Raw genomic sequence first — 23,989 nt, forward strand, 5'->3', positions numbered from 1 at the left:
GCAATCAAAATGCATATTTGAATGAATGCCTCATTTAATAAACCAAGAAAATATTCATAACAGTTGTGATGTAATTAGGGTATGCAGTTTTCATATTTTTATTGAGTTATAATTACATATAGCAGAATGTGTGGATCTTAAGTGCACTCTCTGATGAGTGTTTAAAAATGTATGTATCCATGGAACAAACATCCAATCAAGGAGGAGCATTGCCTTCACCCTAGAAATTTCCTTCATGTGTCTCAGTGGTGTATTTCCCTTCCACAGCCAGAACGGCCATGATGCTGGGTTACAGTCCCACAAATTAGTCCTTGAGCTTCGTAACAATGGGAATGTAGAGGAGTAATACCCATGTCTGGCTTCCTTCACTCAACATATTATTTTTGATATCCATTCATGTGTGTGCATCCAGAGTTCATTTTTTTCCAATGCTGAGTAATATTCCATTGTATGAATATATGATTATTTGCTTATTTATTCTCCTGTTAATAGATACCTGAGTTGTTTAAATTTCTTGCTATTATGAATAAAGCTGCAGAAAGCACTATTATACAGATGTTTGTGTGGGCGTCTGTTTTCATTTCTTCTGGAAAATTATCTTAGAGTGGCACTGCTGGATCATAATGTAGGTGGATATCTAATTTTATAAGAAACAACCAATTTTCCACACTGGTTGCACCATATTACACTCTCCTACCAGCAGGCGTGAGATATCGAGTCACTCTCTGTCCTCTCCAGCATTTGGTGTTGGAAGTCAGATAAATTTAAAACACTCTTGTTTCTGTATAGTAGTATCTCAGTCTGGTATTAATCTGCAATTCTCTGATAACTAACAGCGTTAAAAGACATCTTCTCTTGTCTTTTTTTAGCAATGCTTATACCCCCATTTGTGAAGTATCTACACAGGTCTTTTGACAATTTTTAACTGAGCTGCTTATCCTTTGTTTTTGATATGTACAAGTACTTTATATAATTTGAATTCAAGGCTTTGTCATGTATAGATTGTGAATATTTCTCCTAGACACTGATTTGTCTTTTTAATTTTTTTAAGTAGGCTCCATGCCCAGCGTGGATTCTAACTCAGGGCCTGAACTCATGACCCTGAGATCAAGACCTGAGCTGATATCAAGAGTCTGACACTCAACAGAATGAGCCACCCAGGTGCCCCATTGTCTTTTTAATTTTTTTTTTAAGATTTTATTTATTTATTTGAGAGAGAGAATGAGATAGAGAGAGCATGAGAGGTGGGAGGGTCAGAGGGAGAAGCAGACTCCCTGCTGAGCAGGGAGCCCAATGTGGGACTCGATCCGGGGACTCCAGGATCATGACCTGAGCCAAAGGCAGTCGCCCAAACAACTGAGCCACCCAGGCACCCGTCTGTTTAATTTTTAACAAAGTCTTTTGAAGAGTAGAAATTTTTTACTTCGATGGTCTAGTTTACCTTTTTTTTCCCTGTTAGGGTTAGTGATTTTTCAATCTAAGAAATATTTGACTACACAGGCCACAAAGATATTGCCCCCTTTTTTAATAGAAGCTTTACAATTTTAGCTTTTAAATTTTGTCTGGAATCCATCAATGTCTGTCCATTTTTAAAATTTTTTGTAAGATTTTATTTATCTATTTGAGAAAGAGAGAGAGAGAGCACCCAAATGCAGGGCTCAATCCCAGGACCCTGAGATCATGAACTGAGCCGAGGGCAGATGCTTAACCAACTGAGCCACCCAGGCGCCCCTGTGTCTGTCCATTTTCATGTTATATATGGATCACGTTTCAATTTTTTGTAAACAGATATATTGTTGTTCTGGCATCATTTGTTAGAAAGACTTCCCTTTCTGCATTGAATTACATTGGCACACTTGTCAAAATTAATTTTGCTGCATATATGCAGATCTACTTATGGACTCGATTCAGTTTCATAGATCTGTCCACCCTGATGCCTGAATCACATGTCTTGATTATAAGGTAGCTTTATAGGAAGTCTTAAAATGAGGAATAGATGTCCTCCAAATGTATTTGTCTCTCTCAAGGTTGCCCTTGGTATTCCGAGTTCCTTACCTTCCCACATCAATTTTGTTTTTTGTTATTATCTAAAAAAAAAAGCCTGCAGGGATGGTTAAGCTATATATATTACAAGTTCCTCTTCTCTATACATACCTTCCAAGCAACTACACCGAAATGGTGGGTTAACCCAGTTCTCCAAGTGTGGTAGGGGGAGAACTGAGGGCCCCAAAATCTTCGTGGAAGATCTGCAAGGTGAAAACTTTTCTTAATAATCCAAAATTGGAAGGTAACATCATCAAGATGGTGACTTAGATTGCTCCTCACTTCAGCCCCTCACCAGGAGACCAATTAGCATCTATCCAGGAACAAGCCACCATTGAGAAAATTCCAGAACCTGGGGTGAGGCTGGAGCACCCCCTTGACCACAGAGATAAAGAAGAATCAATGAGAAGGGTAAGAGGAGTCAGTACACTCTGACCACATGGCCCCTCCCCCAGGCCAGTACCGCAAGGTACCCAGAGGGCTCCCCAGGCCTATGGTGTCTCCAGAAAGACAATACTATAAGATCTCACTGATATCCGGAATCTTAAAAAATAGAACTCATAGAAACAGAGTGGATTGATGATCATCAGGGGCATGGGGTGGGAAGCAGGGGGTAAGGGAATGGGTCAAAGTGGTCAAAAAGTACAAACCTTGTTAGAAGATAAATAAGTTCTAGGGATCAAATGTACATTATGGTAACTATAGTTAACAATACTGTATTGCATATTTAAAAGTTGCTAAGAGAGTAGATCTTAGAAGTTCTCATTAAAAAAAATGTAATTGTGGGAGGTGATGGATATAACTCACCTTATTGTGGCAATCATCTCACAATATTTACCACAATATCATATTGTATACCTTAAACTTACATAAAGTTACATGTCTATTATATCTCAATAAAGCTGGGGGGAAAATCCAAAATCCTTATCTGCCTGCTCATTCTCATTTTCTCTCATGAGTGTGCAGAGCATAGAAAGTTCATTTTTCTGGGTTCAGATCACTTTATAATTAACCTTCAAGGAATTTTATGAGTTTGGGTGCAGTAACAAAGAAGACTATGCACAATTACCAGAGAAATCTATTCAAATTCCCCTCGCCTGTCCAGTCCAGCAGTATACCTATAATAGGCCAGATTTTCTTTATCTATTTCAACCAAAATGGCATGTCACAACAGATTGAATATAGAAGCAGATGAGAATCCAACAGACATTCGCATCTCCTGCTCTATTCTGTCTGTACAATATATTATTATTATGAAATAAGTAAAATTCTTTTTAAGGAAACTTATTTTTTAATGCATAGAAAACTTAGGGAAAGTAAACCAGCTCTCATGCAGATGGGTTTCTGTGAAGTAAATTCCACTCCTACATAAAATGACAACTCTACCTTTTCATTTGGAATCACCATCCTGCACAAAATTATATCCTTTTCCCAGACTCAGATGTTCAAAGTTATGTTCTTTATGCATCAAAAAAGCTTTAAAAATGCTCTTAACATTTCATACAATCCAACTTCAACTTTATTCTAAAAAGGAAAATCTAAGCTAAATAACTATTCCCACACAAAAATGGTAGTAGCCACTCTGGCATATGCATATAAGTATATTATAAGCTCATGTTTCCATGTGCCTTGAAAGGCTGATATTTTTCCAAGGATATAGCTGTTTTCTTCCCTAGGACTAGGATGGACAAGCAGGACTAGGACAGACAAGCACATTCTCATATAATCATGAGTAAAGAAAGCCTATAACTTTGGACCCAGGACATAGATAAAATGCAATGACACATCTGATGCATCGACTAAAAAACACAGCACCAAGAAGAAAGAGGGACACTCTCATGAAGGCTCTCCTTGGAAACCTCCGCCTGCACGTGGTGGCCTGTATCAGGATGAGGACGATGGGATGCCCCAGTACTGAGAGCAGTGAGGAGAGGGGCTTCAGGCCCCCAGGCTCTGGGGAACCACTGACACAGCTCTTACAGATGGAAATGATCATCTGATCCTCAGGGGACACCCTCGGTGGTGGACATCCACCACTCTACGAGGTAGCCCGCTCCATAGCTTACAGCTTTCACTGGCAAACTCAACTTCTTGGAACTAACTTTAAATCTGCCTTACCGTAACCTCCACTGCCATTCCCTTACTCGAAAAGGAAGAGAGGCAAGTAGCGTGTTCTAGGGATCCAAGCTGGAGGTTGCCTATGAGTGATCAGTTCCGGGTCAGCCACTGTCAAAACAGGAAAAATCCATTAACCTATTTTTAATGATAATGGGCTCAGAATAGCACTCTTGTCTTTGGAAGAGTAGAAATTTAATGTGTTCTTCTCAACAAACCTCAGAGTTCACGCCACCCTCACTTTTGTCCTTCTTTGGTTTGGTTGAGGGAGATTTTGGAATAAAATGAACAATTTCATCAGTCACATTAGATAATTCCCACGGCTGCCAATAGTTTGGCCTCAAAAGAAGCATTCTTCTGAAAAAAGAATGGAAGAAATGCTTAGGTATTGTTGGATTTCATTCATGAGTGAAGATATTCCCTCCCAATGCCTTAGATCCCCCCTTACTTACTTACATAATGTTTAGGAATTGCTAGACACTTAAATATATATATATATATTTATAAATATTTATAAATAAATAAATATAAGACCCAGCGCAGTGAGGCAGGAAGAGTGGGAGATTTACTGACAGGGAAACACCCTGAATTCTCCTCAGGCATTTCTTACTAGCAAAGCCATGCTGAATTCCCTTCAGCTTCCTTCCTTCACCTAGAAGAACATGTAAGATGGTGTATGTCGCAAAGTCCCTGCTTATCCAACCAGTAATGGCTGAGAGCCAGGGCGTGCTGTGCACTGTAATAGTCACAGAGGATTGACCAGTGGACAATGATTAGGAAGTACGAATAAATACAATGCCTCCCAACACTTGCACTGTGCTTCCAAGGGCGCCAGGCATTCCTCCAAGCACTTACAAATATTAATTCATTTGATCCTTGCAATTACTCCATAAGGAGGAAATTGTGGCAGAGAGAGAGTCAAAGAACATGCCCAAAGCTCCACATCCAATAAACAGATGGAGTCTACAATTTAATAGAGTGGCTTTCAAGTTTCTTTATTTATCTTCAACACAAAATCAGAAATACCTTCTACATCATGACTCAGCAGACAAACACACACACACACACACACACACACACATACACAGAACGAGGGATAGTTTTACAACAATACTTAATTTTTCTAAGTGTAATGCATTCTCTCCCAGTGCATTCCAATTTTATTAAAAGTGTCTGTCACCATTCACTAAACTGATTCATGCGTCCCTGTGTAATATATGATAAGCTTGCAGTCAAAAATCACTAGGTTGATGGCACGGTATGCGAGGATATGAAAGGCACCATCACAAGATAACTGTAAGATTTCCGGTGGGGTGTGAAAGCTCCAAGGATGAGGGTGGGAGTGGGGAAAAGAGAGACCTCTGTGTGCTGAGGACCGCAAGGCCAGAGGTAGAGGCCTGGAAGACCTTTCCAGGGGATGGGAGGAGCCTGTGCACAGGCTCTGGAGCAGGAAGGACCTTGGCACAGTGAGGAAGCAGCAGAGGGCCGGTGTGCCATGAGGCAGGAGAAGTCAGCACTGGCCAGAAAGGGAAGCTTTGAGGCTGTGGTGAGGAGGAGGGTGACGGGGGAGGAGACTGGGAAATGTGTTGGCATCAGTGAGGACAGAAATGCATTGGTGGGAGGACCAAGGCAGAAACCAACCCTGAGCGGTGAGGCAGAAACCAACAAATCACCAGGGCAGGGTGTGCAGAAGGACAAGGATGAGGCATAGAAATAATCTAACTCGACCTTGCATTTCATCTTGTGCAGCCTAGCCATGGTTGGGAAGTCCTGGAGGCCTCGACTGCGGCGGTGGGTGCTGTGGGTGCCCCTCTCTGGCTGATGATGGCTCACAGCTTCCCTGCTCTCTGGAGTATCGCTCTCTGCAGGATGGGAACTGCTTTGCTCTGAGGTCCCACATCACCCTCGCCCCTGGCGGGGATATGCCCCCAGCAGCAAGTGGCCAACTGCCATGGTGTATGGAAGGCTGGCCTCCTGGCCTAATAAGGGATAACTTTGTGGTGTAATTGATGGATCCAGTTACACTTACTTGGAATCTGAATCGCTTCCTTACCTACCTTTCTTTCCTTATGTCTAATCCTGCTTTCCCTTGCCCCCTCACCTGAGAGCTCCCTTATTAACTCACTCTCCCAGAAACCCCTGTCTCAGACTTCACTTCTAGGAAACCTGGCTGAAAACATGCATATTAAACAGACATGATGGTAAGGCTAGACAGGAAATTGGCCTAATGCTATGGACAGACACCATTTGGAATTTAATTAATATGCAGTCTCTTTACCTGAACTTCACATTGTGGACCAGTACTGACCTTTGAATTGTTACAGACCTAGGAAATTGCTAGGACCATTCTAGAGATACCAGAAATACCCATCTCTGCTCCCATGGGCCTTCTTTACAAACTCCTCTCCCACAGCCCAGAACTGGCAGTTCTCCACAGCATAGGCCTTTCCTCAGCACTGCAACCTAGCTGATTAGTCTCCATCCAACGTGAGGCACGTTGAATTTCTCTCCAGACCTCCTACAAAGGGACTTAGAGCCTGAACCATGACAGGATATCACGTCAGGGTTGGGTGGCTAAGTCTGAACCAGGTACAAGTGGATCAGAGAAGGCCACATGCTGGGCAGAGAGGGAGATGGCCACAGGGATACAGAGAAGTGGAGACTTGCAGTGGGTGTGACCCTAGGAAGGGAAGGATGCTGTGGTTCCTGGTCCCCGAGCCTGCACTTCCTCACCTGCTGGGGCTTCAGAGATCTGCTTGGCTTTAATCATCCAAAGGATGAGCTGCCATTTTAAACAAATTTTTGAATAAGAGTGACAATAAGAATCAAAATGATCATAACACTTCATTAATAAAGGTAGTATAAAATATATATACAGTTGACCTTGAACAATGCAGAGGGTAGGGGTACTGACCCCCTGCATAGCTGGAAATCTACATATAACTTTTGGCTCCTCCAAAACTTCACTAATGATAGCCTACTGTTGGCTGGAAGCCTTAGCAGTAACATGAATAGTCTATTAACATATATTTTGCATGTTATATGTATTATATACTGTATTCTTACAACACAAAGTAAGCTAGAGCAAAGAAAAATATTATTGAGAAAATCTTAAGGGAGAGAAAACACATTCACAGTCCTGTAATGTATTTATCCAACAAAAATCTGTGTATAAGAGGACAAGCACAGTTCAAACTTGTGCTGTTCCAGGGTCAGCTGTAATCAAATATTAAATTGATTTAATATATCAGCTCATGTAGAAATATTTACATGGATATCAATATTGCTTCCTGTATCCAAACTGCAAAACTAATGGAGTTGACTTAATCAAGAATATATCACTTCAATGTCTATATGTTCTCTTGGGGTAAGAGATTAAGAAAGAATAATCCTATGACTCCTTCTGTGAACTGACTCAGTACACTGAATGGTCAACATACTTGATTCTTGGGCCAACAAGGGATGAATGAGTCAAGTAATTTTATTAGTTATCCTAATCCTAGAATGAATATTCTATTTATCAAGAATCAGGTTGCTGATATGGTACAAATACATTCAATGTGTTCTTACCACAGTCAAAGCTACATTGACTGGAGAGAAATATTCAGTGATTGCAAGTATTTACAGGTAAAATATTTCTTCTTGCATACTTAAAGAGAACAGAGAAGAGGTGGAAAACTATCCAAGTGGCAAGACCTTGCACCATTAAATCAAATTTCAAAGGTTCAGCCCCTGCTTCTGGGGGAGCTCAGAGTGAACTTATTTGCCTCTAAGTTGCTGCTGGATCTTTTTATCCTATATCAAATGGAGGTGTCCGCCCCAGGGGAGAGTCCAACAGTTCATCTTGATATATTTTAGATCACAGAAGGTTTCCCCGAATTTTTATTTAAAAAATGTTTTTGAAAAAGAGCATTATTCTTGACTTGTTCATTCTCTCCTTACTGACAGAGAACAGGTTTAATTTCTGTTGACAGCTGAGGATGGATTCCATTCAGGTTCAAGTGTGTTACACAGTACAATCCCTTATCTTTCAGACCTAGTGATTTCCCCAACAGAATTGCAAAGCTGTGCTTACAAGGCAATGTATATTTGTAGTTAATTACTAAACTAGATCTTGATTCCTTGAAAATGGTTATCAGGTGTTTTGTGAGCCATACCAAAAAATGACCTATTTCTCATTAATTCACAATGAACACTTGAAACAATACCCTAGTGTGTTTAAATGGAATGGTTATACTTGCAAAAATAATGAGAATGTTCTTGTTATTGTTTCTAGTCCTTGACTTAATTTCAGTTATTTAGTTTTTAGGATTTAAAAAATATGTTGTAAAAGGAGTCCATAGTCTTCTTAGAAAATATGGAAAGTGAAGAAGTACAATACTAAGGGAACAAAAAGTCCTCTATAATTCCATATTCCACCACGCACAGTTTGGTGATAATATATTTGCTTGTGTATTTACTTTAAAATTTTGGAATAATTCATTTAAAATTTTAGAATGATTTCTCAATGTTATATTGAAAACATGATCATTAGGGGTGGCATAGCTTTTGACTACTCCATCTCAAGCTATCCTTACAGATATTGAATAACCTCTAAATAAGCATTTTTTCCTATTTCCTTCTTCCCTCCCTCCCTCCCTCCTTCCTTCCTTCCTTCCTTCTCATCCATCCATCCATCCACTCCATCCATGTATCTATCTAAAGTCTATTGACAATTTGCCTATTAAAAATTGACAAGGCAAGAAACAACAAATGTTGGAGAGGTTGTGGAAAAAGGGGACCCCTCTTACACTGTTGGTGGGAATGCAAGTTCGTACAGCCACTTTGGAAACAATGTGGAGGTTCCTCAAAAATTAAAGATAGAGTGAGAAGAAAATGAATCCAAAAAAAAAAAAAAAAATTAAAGTAGAGCTACCCTATGACCCAGCAATCGCACTACTGGGCCTTTACCCCAAAGACACAGATGTAGTGAAAAGAAGGGCCATATGCACCCCAATGTTCATAGCAGCAATGTCCACAATAACCAAACTGTGGAAAGAGCCTAGATGGCCTTCAACAGATGAACGGATAAAGAAAATGTGGTCCATATATACAATGGAATATTATTCAGCCTTCAGAAAGGATGAATACCCAACTTTTACATCAACATGGATGGGACTAGAGGAGATTATGATAAGTGAAATAAGTCAAGCAGAGAAAGTCAATTATCATATGGCTTCACTTATTTGTGGAACATAAGGAATAGCATGGAGGACATTAGGAGAAGGAAGGGGAAAATGAAGGGAGGGAAATCGGAGGGGAAGATGAACCATGAGAGACTATGGATTCTGAGAAACAAACTGAGGGTTTTAGAGGGGAGGAGGTGGGGGGATGGGTTAGCCCGGTGATAGGTATTAAGGAGGGCACATACTGCATGGAGCACTGAGTGTTATACGAAAACAATGAATCATGGATGGCTACATCAAAAACTAATGATGTATTATTGTATGGTGACTAACAAAACATAATAAAATTAAATTAAATTTAAAAAACAATTTGCTTATTGTCTTTGGGCTAATAAATAAAATACCATAACAAAATACAATAAAAAATACAATTAAAAAATACCATAGATTGAGGGTTTATTAACAACAGAATTCTACCTCTCACAGTCATGACAGCTGGGACTTCCAAGGTCAAGGCACCCCAGAGTCAGTGTTTAATGAGAGCCCAATTTCTGATTTATAGCTGGCTGTCTTATTGTGTCGTCACATAGAGGAAGAGGTGTAAGAGCTCTCTGGGGTCTCTTATAAGGACACTGATTCCATTCACAAGAATGCTACCCTCATGGCCTAATCTCTTCCTAAAGGCCCCACCTCCAGATAGCATCACTTTAGGTTTCACCATATAAAGGGAGCAGAGGGGAGCAGTAGGATTAGTAGGAATAGTCTATAGCATTTATCATAGATTTTGAATATATTTCCTCAGGTTTGTCATTTGCCTTTTAATGTGTTTTATGGTTTTAATGTACCTACATTTACATTTAGAGTTGGTTAATATTTTCTTTTGTAACTTCTTTCATTTGGTTTTATACTTTGAAATCACATGAAGGATAAAATGTCCATGTATACTTTGATTTAGTTAATATATTTTTTTAAATTTTATTTAAGGAAAGTAACACCAGCTAGTGGTAAAAATCTCAAACACTATAGAAAGATGTTACAGAGGAGAGTTAAAGTCCAGTTACCCCCCGTACATCACTCCTCCGCGAGCTTCCCCATCCATTCTGCAAAGATAACTGTACTCAACAGTTCCTACCCGCCAAAGATTTTCTTTTAATGTACAAACTTCTCTTAATCTCATTATTTTCCTTTCTATTGTTTCCATTGTAACTTAATAAGCTTAATTGAAACTGCTAGGTAATAGAATAAGGCAACTTTATCCTAGTTCTCTTTGTCCATGAAACAATCTCTGGTATTCTTAGATTTTCAAATGTCCTCTAACAATTTCAAGCTTGCACCAGTACCATGCCCTGGTCTCATTTCACCATAACTTTGTAAGGTGTTTTAGATATAACTTAATAAGGATTTCCAAATTACCCCATTCTCTTATTTGCTTAAATTTATTTGTTAGTATTATTCTGACCTTTAAAACTACAGTCCAAAATGAAGTATTTTAACATCTAGTTATTTATATGCATGGGATCATACAATACTTCTCTTACTACAACATGCAATATGACACATACGTACTTCTCTGCAACTTGCTTTTGTACTTTATATCTTTAATATTTTCTTATAATAAATAGATCCCTGTTATTCTTTTTAAAGGCTGTATACCCTTCCATTATATGTAGCTATGTTTCATTAATCATTAGTTTCCTGTTGAAAGACATTTAGATTTTCTCAATTTTTTTAATATTACAAAAGTGCTATTACAAACATCTTTACTCGTATATATTTATGTACTTATACATCTATAGGAAATAGTTTTATAAGTACTATATGTAAATTTTAAATTTTCATGGGTATTATTGAATTATCCTTCCAAATATTTCATCCCAATTCATAATCTGCCAAAAGTTCATGAGAGAGCCCGTTCTCTCTCATTCTCTTTAATACTGTATTTTATCAGTTTAAAATATTTGCGTAGGTAATTGTGGAAAAATAGCAGCATAGTATTGCATTGATTTGTACTTGTTCTGTGTAACAACTGTAATATTAAGTGGTTATTAAATATTTTAGCCTTTTATAATGTCCTGCCTTTCTTTATTCTTTGCCTATTTTTATTGGGTACTTTGTATTCTTGTTGTTGACTTAAAAGGGATCTTTTGAGAAGAAATTTATGTCTATTATCATTAACATTCTACCTCTTTTCTTTTTACTTAGTATATTTTGTCTTTTTTTCCCTCATGGAAATGACAAGTTTTATATGGTCGAATGTATCAGTCATTTCCATTATGGATTTGGGGTTTCCCTTCTTGCCTAAATAAGAATATTGAGCCCAAACCCTGCACCTCTTCATATTCCCTTGACCATCTCTCCTTCTGAAGGGGCTTCCTGCCTTCACCACCAACTTTGCTGCACTCCTTGAGGCTCCCTGAATCCCTGCCAAGTCACTGAAATGCCATATTCCAAGCCAGGGATCCAGCTTGCTGGGTGGTCCCTGATGGACTAGATAATCCAATCTGCGGGTGCAGGGCAGTTACCTACCCACGGAGTGAATCTTGAGCAATGGAAAAAAAGAGACGGGAAGAAACGTTTCTGAGGTTTCCTCACCACCACCATCACCACCAAGTGCTTCCTTCTGTGTGTACATTTGAGATCTGATTCTTCCTTATCGCCAGTTCAGCGGGCCTAGCTGCAGAGCTGCCCACTGAGCTTCCGCCGAGCCTCCGCCGAGCCTCCGCCGAGCCTCCGCCGAGCCTCCGCCCAGCTCACTGTGAAGCAGTGGCAGTAGGTAATGTACTGTACTGCATTGCTGCTCTGCCTTCCTCGCCCCCTTCGGTTTCTCCTCGCTCTCCCTGCTTGGGCTTGCAGCTCTGCAACATCAGGCTCTTTGGAGAAAATCTGGGCTAAGGCATTCGACCTTGGAGGTTGTTCCAGATAATAGTTCCTAGATCTAATCCAGTTCACAGACCCAGAGTGCACTAATTGAAGGGGACTAAGTATCTGACAACGTCACCAGGGCTGATGTTTCCACAGTTATAGATGAATGCCCAACCAGCAAGAGACAGCGACTAATGGTGAGCTCTGTGTGTAGCCCCAACTCTTGCAAGAACTAGCCACACACTTGCAGGCGGATTGACTAGATTAGATCCCCTCTGCCTTGGAGGGAAAATGGTTTCTTCTTGAAACTATACTGAAGAAGTCACTTGTTCCAAGGGTACACACCTAATGAGCACACTGCTCCCTCTCTGTGGAAAACATAAATGAAAATGATTAACCAAAGAAGGAATAGAAAATATTAACAGTCTAATATATGTGAACAAAAGGTACTAAAAATACAGCTGGTGAGATGGTCAAATATTTAAAGATTCTACAATTCCTTATTTTACAAATAATGTAACAGAAATTCATTTCATAAAACTAGTATGATTCTGCAGAATTAAACAAGGAAAAAAGATCAAAATGCTACTTGTACAAATATCAAAAATTGTGCTAATCTTCAGTAGACATGTTATGGTATATGTATTATGTAAATCAAGGCCAGTGATAGCTTCATCAAGCAGAAACAACGTGTCTTTGCCCCTCCCCCATTTCCCAGGATACCTGCCCCCAGCTCAGTGCACCTGTTCCCAGCAGCCGCGGGATATCTAAACACCAATCCTATGAAACCTCATCAAGCGGTGAGTGAAATAGAAGGATGAATTAATGGAGGATTTTCCATACATGCTTTATGAGATTTTCTAAATCCAGTTCTTCACTGGTTTGGGTCTAAAGTGAGTCTTTTCTGTGCTTGGGGCTGCATTAATTTATGTGGCTTATGGATGAGGGTAAGCACATCCAGTTCTGTGACTGAATCAGAACATACACAAAATGTATACATTCCCTGCTTCATGGACATAGCTCCAATAGTTTTCCTTCTCATTTTATTATTGTTTATCTTATTTTCCCATTATTTGCCAGCAGGAAATGACAGGGTATTTCTTAAATAACTTTCATATGTTGAAAGGATTTGGGCTACCTTATATGGCTAAAATGTAAAATTAGAGAGGAATAAACAAATTCTGTAAATGTGATGTGCTAAAAGCCATCTTTGGATGATATAAAAACCCTGGTTCTTATCATAGGTATTCTCTCTTTCAGTTCCAAGATGATGCCTTTCCAACTTGCTGGTCTTGGGATGCAGGTTCCATCAACTTTAAAGACCAGGCCCTATGTGACAGTTGGTTTTAAATATTCGTGGCAATGACTGCAAGACCAGGAAGGATTGGCTTGGGTCCTCCCCATTCTGCAAAGGATGTGGCTGAGTACATCAGAATGATAGCTTTAAAGTTTTGTGCATGCCTAATTCATTCTCTTTATTCCTCTGATAAAAAGGGACAGGAGATGAGGTCAGATAAACAATTTACTGTTGCCAGACCATGAGCTACTGCTAGATGCTTTGCATAACCATTAACTATTTAATTATCACATCCCTAGGAGGTAGTGGATTCAAGCACATCCATTTACAGCTGACATCCAGAGAGGTAAGACATTGCCCAGGGTTGCACAAATAGTCACACAGTCAGTATGAGTTTATGTTTGCTTGACTCCAGAGCTCATGATCTTCTCCTACTATCTTTCCTCTCCAAGGTAACTGTACCCAACTTTGGCAAGCTCCCATTGTCTTCACCACAGCCTCCATATTACCCCCCAAAGGAGAGTGCACAGGATTCTCTTTCTCTTGAGCTGTTCACTTGCAGTTCTCCTGCTTGGACCAGCTCTTATCTCTGTAACATCCTCACCTTTAATTTAATTTAACTGAACCTTCTTGTTCAGTCTCATGAAACTCTCTCCATTCCCTCCCTTCCTTTCTCTTTCCTGTTCTTCTTCATAAAATACTTTTCTGAATGAGGAAATCAACCCCTACAGTGACAAAATATAAGAATTTTAGGGTGCCTGGGTGGTTCAGTTGGTTAAGCATCCCACTCTTGATTTCGGCTCAGGTCATGATCTCAGTGTGGTGAGATCGAGCCCTGCAGTTGGGCTCTGTGCTGGGTGTGGAATCTGCTAGGGATTCTCTACCTCTCCCTCTTCCTCTCTCCCCAGCTCAAGTGTGCCACCTCCCTTAAAAAAAAAAAAAAAAAGATGGTGTTACCATTAACACTCTTATGTTAAAAATAATTCCTAAGCCAGGCTGACATGTGACTCCTTCTCCAGATGTCCCCGGAGGCCTCTTGACCAGAGTATCCAGGAAATGCTTCAAACCTCTGTGGAACTTTCCAGAAGACAGGCTTTGGGGTAAGGCAAGGGAGAAGAACTTCTTGGGGGCAGAGAAACAAGGAAGGGAGAAAGGGAAAATAAATATACAGCTTTAAGTTTATTTCCCTCTTGCACTGTCTCTGCCACATATCTGCTCATTGCCTGGCTCCTTCCTTCACCATGGTGACATCTTCTGCCACCCCCTTTCATCTACCCTGCATTCTTGCAACATTTCCTTCTTTCCCCAGCTGTCGGTGGTTCTATGCAAGTTCTTCTCAGGAAATAATGGAAATGCACTTCAGACACAAAAACACTAGCCCAGCCATATTCAGATAAGAGGACCACAGTTTAGCCCTATTGGGAAGGGGACCATTTAAATACCTTGCAGGAAGACTAGCTAGCAAATGTTCACTCATGATCATTTCTCCTGGACTGGCATGGCTATGGTGACTGAATGCCACATCTGCCTCAATCACTTTCATGTCTCACTCAATTGTGAGTCTCCGTCTTCCTCATTGGCAGCCCTGAATGAGCATATAATGAATCATTTTCTTTTCCGTCATTCTAGGGCTGATACTAGTCAACAAGAATTAAGTGATGGCTGAGCCTCACCACTGTGGTACCAATTTCACGAAGGCATGGAGAGTTAATCATGACCCACATTTTGAATTATATCTGACTGGTGGCTCTATTATTCAGAGCACAGTGCTAATAAAGCAAGGTAGGTTTTCATGCATTCATGCATCAAAGTTAGATCTTCATGCATTTGATGCTCGAAGACATTTTCATATCTTCATGACTTCAAATCATAACTCTAAAAAATCTTCTCAAATATGTATTATCTTTTCATAAAAGGACAATAAAAAAGTGTTACTGAATTTGCTCTAGAAAGGCCAAATCCAAGTAATCACACAACTAATGGTGATTTGCATATAAAGAGAGACACTGCAAGGGATATGTGCACCCTGATGTTTATAGCAACAATGCCCACAATAGCCAAACTATGGAAAGAGCCAAAATGTCCATCAACAGATGAATGGATAAAGAAGATGTGGTATATATATACAATGGAATATTATGCAGCCATCAAAAAAAACCGATTTGCAACGATGTGGATGGAACTAGAGGGTATTATGCTAAGCGAAATAAGTCAATCAGTGAAAGACATGTATCATATGATCTCACTGATATGAGGAACTTTTAATCTCAAGAAACAAACTGATGGATGCTGGAGTGGTGGGGGGTGGGAGGGATGGGGTGGCTGCGTAATAGACATTGGGGAGGATATGTGCTATGGTGAGTGCTATGAATTGTGTAAGACTGATGAATCACAGACCTGTACCCCTGAAACAAATAATACATTATATGTTTAAAAAAAAAAGAAGATAGCAGGAAGGGAAAAATGAAGGGGGGGAGTCAGAGGGAGAGACGAACCATGAGAGCCTATGGACTCTGAGAAACAAACTGAGGGTTCTAGAGGGGAGGGGGTGGGGGGATGGGTTAGCCTGGTGATGGGTATTAAAGAGGGCACATATTGAATGGAGCACTGGGTGTTATACGCAAACAATGAATCATGGAACACTACATCAGAAACTAATGATGTAATGTATGGTGACTAACATAACATAATAAAAAACAATTTTTAAAAAAGAGAGAGAGACACTGTTCATTTCCCAATATGCAGTGATTTTTATTGCCTTACTTGGACACTCTCTAGGTTCTTTGTGTTTTTCCTAAGTTAGGCTATAAGGAAGATTAATTGTGATCATTTTGGTGGTTGTGGAGTATATGCTAACCTTGGAGTTTTCTAAATCACTCCAAGTGAATTGAGTGATTATAATGGGCTGTACCTGTATCCTCAGATGACTTAGAAAATGCTGTTTAAAAACTCATAGCTATTATATTATATGATCAATTGGTTGGTCCTTCAAATTCTAAACTTCTGTCAAATAACAAATCATATTCTTTGAAAACGATGGTCAGGAATATATTTCATACATGATTTAGGTTGACATAATCAAATGCATGTGCACATTCACACAAGAATCATGGCATAAGGTGTGGGAGGAGTACCTAAACCCACAGAATAATTAAACCTCCACGCACACATGTACCTTTCTGGAGAGGTCTCTAATGGAAAAGAACGTCAAGGAACTATTTAAAAGAGCCATGGCAACCCTGTACCTCCTCTAAGGAATGAGTGGGACAGATCATTCCTGCACGTGGTTACTCTTCCAGGGAAGTAGCATGAATGGTAGGCATGGTAATTATTCAAGTCTACCCTATGTTTATATTCCACTTGAGAATCAGTGGGCATCATGGGGCCCGGGGGCACACTCAGGACAAGATGGGATGCTTTTCAGAGTTAGCTGCTGCCTGAGGTTTATGTGAAAGACATTCTTCCACTCACATCTCTAGCTGAAGTAGGTTTCTGAGGCATTCAAGAAAAAAATACTCTGGAAAGAAGAGAGTCCCTATTTTCAGTATTTTATGATTTGGGGAGGCCACTTTACTGATTTAAAAGGTGTGGAACAGGCATGGAAAGAAAAGAATAGATCAGAAAGTGAGAGAAATAACCTATAGGACTTGGAGTTTAATTGTTTTAATTATGCATTTCCTATGGAGACCAACAACTTGATTATTTGAATATACTTGTACTTCAGGCCATTACCTAACTCAACTAAATTAAATATTTACTTTCACATGAGGTGTGTTGAATGAATATTTAATATCGTAAGCAGCTTTATTACTGAAAATTGTGATTATTTCATTTGTTTTAGTTTCATATATGTTACATTTTTCATTTATTTTGGTATCTATGGATACAAGAAAAACTATTTTTATTTTTATTTTCATATGATATATATTAAATGGAACATTTTAGATGTTCCTATTTTTTTTTTTTTTAGAGAGGAGAAGGAGAGAGAATCTTAAGCAGGCTCCACCCTCAGCATGGAGCCCGACGCGGGGCTCGATCTTACAACCCTGAGATCATGACCTGAGTCAAAATCAACAGTTGGATGCTTCACCAACTGAGCCACCAAGGCACCCTGATGTTCCTATTCTTAATAACGGTTTCACTATCATTTCCCTACCCATACTATAACTTGATTTCAGACCAGAGTTTTTAACCTGAAGTTAAAATATCACACTATACCGTTTTCAAAGCACAAGTAGTTAAAAACATAGGAAAAAAGTACTAAGGAATTTCAAAATGAATAATCCTCTAAAATACAATTTTTTATGTTAGATATTATATATCACTGCAAACTGTAGCAGTCTTTCAAGTAATATATTAATTACATTTATTTTTTGTTTTGACATAATTTTATTGGAATTTATTTCTATATAAGTATTCCAATCTACAAAATACTTCTTATTCATTTTTTCACATACAGATCTTAAGCACAGAATGCAATGAGGTTTGATCAATGTATACACCTATCAGGACAGAGAACATTTCCATTACCCCCCCAAAATTTTTCTTACAGCTAGTTTGATTCCCATCCAGTGGATTCCCATCCCTCTTGGACAGCAACTATTTTGATTTGTGTCATCAAGACTTTACCCATTCTTGAACTTCAATAAATGGAATCATGCAGAGTGCACTGTTTCTGTGTCTGGTTTCTTTTGCTCATAGATCTTGAGATTCATTCATGCTGTTGTTTGTATGAATAATTCCTGTTTCTTTTTGTTAATTGGTGAATAGTATTCCATTGTATAAATATACCATGACCTTTTATTAATTCTCAAGTTGATGGATAGATGGGTCTTTTCCAGTTTTTGCTGGTTATAGGAAAAGCTATTATAAACATTCTTGTTCAAGACTTTTTTGAGTATTTCCTTTTTCTTTGTTAAACACCTAAGAGTGGGATTGTTGGATCCTAAGGTTGGTATACATTTAAATTTATTAGTGTAAAGTAACATTTTATATGTACGAACACGTATGAAAGTTTCAATTTCTCCACACCACTTCAACTTGTTGTTAGCCTCTGATTTTAGCCATTGGAGTGGTGTGAAATGCTATCTTATTGTGGACATAATTTTCATTTATCTCACTGAAAATCTTTTCATGTGCTTCATGGTCATTTTTATATCTTCTTTGTGAAGCAGCTGTTTAAGTCTTTTCCCTATTTTTCTTTGGGTTGTTTTCTCCTTTTTATTAAGCTGTAAGAATTCTTTAAGATTCTGGATCCAAGACCTCTCTCAAATGTACATATTGTATATATTTTCTCCTGTTTTTTTTTAAATAGTGACTTTTGATGAACAGAATTCTTTTAAAATAATATCTAATTTGTCAATGATTTCTTTTTAAATGGAGTACTTCTGTGGCCTAAAATAGTTGCCTTCACCAAAGTCCTGAAAATATGCTCTAGTCTTTTCTTCTATCAGATCTATGGTGCTAATTTTGGTGTGTGATTTGTTATGTGTTCCTGGTGAAATGAATCTTTTAATATCAAAAACTGCCCTTTATCTTCTCTAGGAAGGCTCCTAATCTTGAATTCTACTTTATGTGATTTTAATATAGTTATACGAGTTTCCTTATTCTTACTTTGGCATGGCACATATTTTTCCATCTTTATACACGTCACCTGAGACTTTATATTTAAAGTGATTTTTTTGTTCGGCATATAGCTGGATCTTACTTTTTCATCTGATCTTCCAATCTCTGCCTTTTAAGTGGAGTGTTTAATCTATTTATGTTTAAAGCAATTGTTGACATGATTGGGCATAGTTCTACCACTTTTCAATTTATCTTCAATTTGTTTCTTCTGGTTTGTATTCCAGTGTTCCTCTCTTCTTATCTTTCTTTGCTGTTAGAATTAGAATTACAAGTTATACCTTGTATTTTTTAGTAGTTATTCTAGAAATTAAAATATGCATTTTTTAGATATCACTAAACCTAATAAATATTTCTTCACACAGACTATAAAACCTTACAAGGTATAACTTAATCTATCCATTTATTTTTTACTGCTGTCATAATTTATTTTCCTCACTTATTTTTTGCCTTTGTTATAAGTTTTATAAAGTATATACAAGCACACCCTGGAGATACTGTGAGTTCAGTTCTAGATCACTGCAATAAAATGAATACCATAATAAAGTGAGTCAAATGAATGTTTTGGTTATATATATTGCTCATATATGAAAGTTATATTTATACTATACTGTAGTCTATCAAGTATGCAATAACATTATCTCTAAAAAGACAAGGTACATACTTTAATTTAAAAAGTTTATTACATTATTGCTAAAAAATGCTAACCATTACCTGAGCATTTAGCAAGCTGTAATCTTCTGTCATAGATCACCATATCAAATATATCTAATAATGAAAAAGGTTGAAATATTGCGAAAGTACAGCAATGTGACAGAAACTCAAAATGAGTGAATGTTGTTGGAAAAATGGCGCTGATAAACTTGCTTAATGCAGGGTCGCCACAAACCCTGCATTTATAAAAAATGCAGTATCTATGAAGCACAATAAAGCAAAGCAAAGCACAATTAAATGAGAAATGCCTACGCTATAAATTCCATGTTATAATGTAATTGCCTTTGCTTTAAATACTTAGGATTTTTTTGGTAATTAAGATCTGAATTTCCACCTGATATCATTTTTCTTCATCCTGAAAAGCTTCCATTATCAAATCTGTTGGCAATTAATTTTTTCAGATCTTATTTAACCTAAAAGTATTTCAGATTTGCATTTTCCTTTATATAGAGTTTTTAGTTAATGTTTGTGTGTGTGTTTTGCTCCACTGCAATGACATCGTCCTATTATCTTCTGACCTCTAATTGTTTCTTATGAGAAGTCAATCACAATTCATGCTATTATTCCACAAGTTAGTTATATTCAATTCATGCTTTAGATCTTTTTCCTTTTTCAGTTTGGATTTCTATTGTCCTGTCTTAAATTCAGTGATCCTTTTTCTTCCATCTGCAATATACCGTTAAGTCTATTCCATTAATTTTTATTCAAATACCTTACTTCTCAGTTCTGGAATTTCCAGTAGATTTTTTTTTTTTGTAGTTTCAATTTCTTGCTCAAACTCTCTGTTTACTTGTCATGAGAACATTTTTCTTTATATAGCTGACACTATTTTTATTAGCTATTTTAGAGCCATAGTCTGCTAAACATAACATCTGGATAATATCAATTTCTATTGACTACTTTTTCTCTTGATTATGAGTCATGTTTTCTTGTTTCTCTGAATGTTCACCAATTTTAAAATTTTATGTTGAAATTTGTAAATGACACATTGTAGATATTGTGGTCTGTGTATCTTCCTCTAAAAAGAGTTGATTTCCATTTCAGAAGGCAGTTAAGTTACTGGCCAATCCCTTTCACATTCAGCAGGCTTTATATGTTAGCTCATATGAGTTTCAGTTTCTACCTTAGTCGTAAGGAGAATCCTTTAGACCAGCGACACCGTTTTACCCTTAAGGAGGGGAAATTTTGGGAGATTCCCTCTAGCATGGTGGAACTCAAACTCCAAATCTTATTATTCCTGAGATGAGCAGCAGCCAAATTTTCTGCCCTGCTCTTTCAGTTTTTCAGATGCTGCTTTATGCTATCTCCATACACGGGCAGTCCAGGGTTCAGTCAAACATTGGACGATATTTATACTCAGATTTTGGACTTCTCCTTCTGCGATTCTCTCATTTCTGACGTCTCCTCCTCCTGTCAGCTGTTCCAGCAGTCCCAAACTCATTTTCTGACGCCTCAAGTTGGTAAGCCTGTGGCTTCCCGTTCTGGTTCTATCTTCCAGAGCACATGCTGTGGAGTGCCTTCAGGTGAAAAGTTGGATAAAGGTGGCCTTACCCAGTGTGTTTCTTTCTTTAAGGAAATAGGTCTGCTCCCTAGTTCATGCTTGCTGGATTTGGTCACTCTCTAGCATGTTTGTGTGTGCATGTGTACATATCTCCCGTGTTGCTCATTATTATCTGCAGAGGCTTATTCCAACATACCCCCATTCTTCCTTGTAGAAATCAGAACTTTTAGACTGCTATTTTAAGACATAATTCAAGGTAGTGTCAGTTAACTTTTATCGTTTCCTTGATTCATGTAAATATATACCAAGCAGATAGTAAAAACTGATTTAAATGTAATTTTAAAGTAAATAAATATCTTTTTAAATCATTAAATATTTCCCTGATGATTAGTGATGTTGAGCATCTTCTCATGTGTCTGGAGCTAGAGGGTATTATTCTAAGTGAAGTAAGTCAGTCAGAGAAAGACAAATACCACATGATTTCACTCACTGGTAAAATTTAAGAAACAAAACAAATGAGTAAAGGGAAAAGAGAGAGAGAGAGAGAGAGGCAAACCAAGAAACAGACTCTTAACTACAGAGAACAAACTGATGGTTACCAGAGAGGAGGTGGGCAGGGGAAAGGGTGAAATAGGTGATAGGGATGAAGGAGTGTGCTCGCCATGATGAGCTTGTTGTGATGGAATTGTTGAATCACCGTATTGTACCCTTGAAACTAATATTACACTGTATGTTAATTAACTGAAATTTAAATAAAAACTTAAAATCATTAAATAGATTGAATCACAATGGCAACAATTTAAAAAAAAAAAAAACCTGTTTTAATCAACCTTACACTAAAATTGGTATCCAAGTAATAATTCTTGTCAATAATAATATTGGCTTAAATTCTTTTTATCTTTGGAAAATAAAATAAAAGAATTCTAAAAGCAATCCTTATGTTGATTGGGAAGGCTGCCAACAGAGAAAATCTAATTCATAAATAAAAACAAACCATTGGTAAGCATCTCATAATATCATTGATTTGCTCATAAATGAATCAAATAATTTACCCCAAGTTTTTTTGTGTGTGAAACAAGATGCAAATTTTATGATAGAACAAAATATGTATGATCACTGGCATTTATTTTTTTAATATCATTTGTGTCCTGATTCTATAAACTCTCATATAAGGTTAAAACAGATGCTTCCCATTCTCTAAAAATATCCTTTTTGAGGGTTGGAGAGTGCTTACTTTGAAACAGTTTCACAATGTTAAATCCATTATATCTATATAATGGAAAGATACCATGAAAATATCTCAAGCTTTATTGGTAGGCTAAAATATAAGGTAAGGTTTAGATGTGTGAATTTTCTAAGAGTAAATGTAATAAACTAGATCTGTTGCCAGTTGACTGTTCCGGACTCCAAAAGATAACAGTGCATTAATTTTATGGTATCATACTTAGAATTTTAATACAAATAGCACTTTCATAAAATAGTGTGGTTCTTTTATTATTTGCCTGTTTGTGGTGTTCATGCTTATTAAGGTGTGTTTCAAGTGTATTGAAATATTAAAATCTACTCAGAAGTCATCTTGTTCAATTCATAACAATCTATCATACATCTTGTGCTTCAAAATTACCAACTCACTAGATAATCTGTTACATTTAAAATGACGTGCATATGAGAAGAGTTCTGCCTTATATTGAACCAAAATTTATCTTCCACCAGTTTTATTGTTTTTAATTTTATCCCATCAAAGCTTCTCAAACAGACTGCTTTCACATATTAGCCCAGAGTTCAGGGTCAGTTCCTAATAGATACTCATTATTTGAATAAATGATAGAATCACAAGCCTGAAAATATTTTTAAATAGTTCTTTAATTTTATAAATAATAAACCAAGATGTTTTTATTTCCCCCCCTAAACCATGTGCCATTATAGCCCCAGGGGGTGAGGACAAGAACAAGGAGAGCATTGATTGTTTTTTACTCTTAAAGTTGACCTTCTTGACTTCGTTAGCTAGGCAATAATTATAAAAGGCAGGCTTTGCCAAAAGAGAAAAGGGGATTGTGATTTTTCCCTATGTCCCTTGGGATGGACACTGTAGCTTCCCAATTTCTCTAATACTTTGCTCTTCTTCCTTGCTGACTCAACAAGCATTGATTTCATTTGGGCATCTGGGCAGCACACACTCTGGGAAGGTGGACTCCAGGAGAGAATCACAGTGGATTTTACCTTTATAGTGACTCCATTTCTCTTCCTGCGATTGGTTTGAAGATAAGTATATGGCCCTGTTTCTGCCAGTGTATGTAGGGAGAATTCTGCTGTGCATGTGAGGAAGAGATTTGCAACTGAATAAAAGACAAGATGTTCCAGGAGGAAATCCTTCTGTGCCCATGTCCTTCTTTGTCAACGTTCTGTCATGTGAGGAGGATATGATGTCAAGAGTTGCAGTGGTTAATGTACACTGTGGAGGTGACAATCTTAGGGAAGAATGTCAGGTTGCCAAGGATGGTACTGCGAAGGGTTATGCAGTCCTGGGAAAGCCCTGGGAACCACCTCCTGACTCCGGACTTCCTGTTGGGCAAGGTAACTAACGATCTCGATTGTTGTGTCCTGGAGGGTCAGGAATCCTCTTCCTTACACGCAAAAGCAATTCTAAGGACTACCGTACTTTTGACACAT

Source organism: Halichoerus grypus, chromosome 2 (assembly GCF_964656455.1).
Source record: "Halichoerus grypus chromosome 2, mHalGry1.hap1.1, whole genome shotgun sequence".
NCBI classification, from domain to species: domain Eukaryota; kingdom Metazoa; phylum Chordata; class Mammalia; order Carnivora; family Phocidae; genus Halichoerus; species Halichoerus grypus.